Raw genomic sequence first — 2,314 nt, forward strand, 5'->3', positions numbered from 1 at the left:
TTCACTGAAGTGCCACAAGAATCCTCGGTGATGGTGAGCATTATTATTCCCATTTTACAGATGAAGAAATGAAGGCTCAGTCACCTGCCCAAGGTCATACCACTAGGAAGCAGTACAGCCAGATTTCTAATGTAAGCCTCTGATTCCAGATGTGAGGGAAGGAGGTAGGGACCATCTTTCCTAACCTTCAATGCACCTGGCTCCTGTTCCTGTTTGTCTGTGGGTGTCTCTACTCCCATCCCAGGCATCCCCACAGAAACCTGTGCAGAAAAGCGAGAAGGACAGTTAAAACCTGTAAAGAATGTGAATTTGGGACACCCGGGTGACTCAGTTGGTTAACCGTCTGCTTCGGCTCAGGTCATGATCTCATGGTTCGTGGGTTCGAGCCCCAGACAGACTTTGTGCTGACACCTCAGAGCCTGGAGTCTGCTTTGGATTGTGTATCTCCCTCTCTCTGCCCTTGCCCTGCTCTCTCTCAAAAATAAACAAACAAACAAACAAACAAACAAAACAAAAGAATGTGAATCTGACCTTTTTTTCCAGGATCTCTCAATGGCTCCTCTTTCCCTCCTTAAGTTGACCAGCAGGGCCTTCTAATTCTGCACCACCACCATCCCCCTTCCTTTTCAACTTTACCTGCCCTCCTCAGTTACCTTCCCCTCCTCCTACCCCAGGTCCTTTCACACACAACTCCCTCAGCCAGATCTGTCCAGCTGGGACACCACCCCTTCCAGGAAGCCTTCTGGACTCTACTGGAGGAGACACCTCCTTTAGCATTCCAGCCTAAATTTACAGCTCAGGGCAGGGCTGAACACATGCTGTGGTCATTATTTACCTGTTTGCCTTTCCCATAGAGACCGTGTGTCATTCTTGGGGTGTCCCAGTACCCTATGCTGGGCTGGCACAAGGGACAGGCTCAGGAAATGTTTACAGAATAAGTGAACAATCAGCAGCAGGATTCTAATATCCATGTCTCTTGACCCCTGACATCTTTTCCAGGGTTAGACCTTAACAGGAGCTCCTTACCCTCAACGTGGGGCTGAGTCAGGGGTGGGGATGTTGTGAGGTCCTCCTGTTGATTCACTGCTTCCTTTGATCAAGGGAAGCCTCAAGGTTAGGGCTGGTCACTCTGGCCAGGTAGAGGGAGGGTTTGTGATTCTGTAACTGGAGGATTGGTGGGGGGCCTGCGGGTTGCTCACTGAGCTGGAGAGCTGACCTGATCCCTTGTGAATTCAGAGGCTGCCAAAGGGGCCTCAGCCCTTCCAGGCCTCCTCCCACCCCAGGCTCTGCAGCCCCTGGTCCAAGCCTGATCTTGATGGTGTCTTCTTCATCCCCCCACTCCAGCCCGTCCCGTCCCTCACAGAAGATCCAGCCACTGGTCACTGAATGTAGTAAGGGGACCTGGGGTGGGCGCCAGGCCCTGCGAAGCCTGCGTATGGGAACGGATGAAGGGGCGCCTGCGACCTCCGCTGTACCCGCAGTCGATCCGGGTTTACACGGAGGCTCATCCAGGATTAGTCCCTGCGCTCGGCTAATCCCAGCCTCCCAGCCGCTGAACCGACCCCGGGGTCGAGGAGCCAGGCCCATTCTGCGCGGGCGGGAGGACCGGGCTCGCGGGCGGAGCGGAAGCGCAGGCGAGCGGGGGTGGGGGGGAGGGGGAAGAAGGGAGGGGCACCCCGGGAGGCGGGGCCGGGAAACCGGCTGATCCGGTCTCTGTTCTTCGACCTCTCCGGAGCCAGTGTTTACCCGGGAGCCGGACGGAGGAGGCCGGGGCCGCTCGGGCCCGGAAGCGGGGGGAGGGGAGTGCAGTCGGAGACTGGGGTGAGACTTTTTCAGGTCCCCTAAATCGACCTCCAACCCTGGTTCCTGAGTGTGGGACGCAGCGACAGATATCTCTCACCCCTTCTTCCATTCAGATCCGTAATTCATACTTGTTGCTAAATGAAAGGAGAATGGAAAAGGATACATGCCCCGTGGAAGAAGGCAGCACAGCGTGACCTTCCCCAGCGCCGCCCCCCCCGCTCCCCCCATCCCTAGCCCGCACCTTAGCTCGCAGCGGGGCTGGGATTGCCTGGAGCGGGTTGGGCCAGCGGATTGGTTGGGGGAGGGGCCACTTTGACAAGCACAGAGTAGATGTCTGTCCTCAATCTGCGTCCTTTTGGCCCCCATTCCAGAGTGGCACCGGTTGATCTCAATGGGTCTCCGTCTCTCCTTTCGGCCGCGTCTCCTGGCCCCCTCAAAGGCCTCTAACCCAGTCTTAGCCCCCAGTCTTCCCGGGACGCAGGCCTGAGGGCCCGGAAGAAGCGAGGTGGGG

This window comes from Prionailurus bengalensis, chromosome A1, assembly GCF_016509475.1.
Source record: "Prionailurus bengalensis isolate Pbe53 chromosome A1, Fcat_Pben_1.1_paternal_pri, whole genome shotgun sequence".
Lineage (NCBI taxonomy): Eukaryota > Metazoa > Chordata > Mammalia > Carnivora > Felidae > Prionailurus > Prionailurus bengalensis.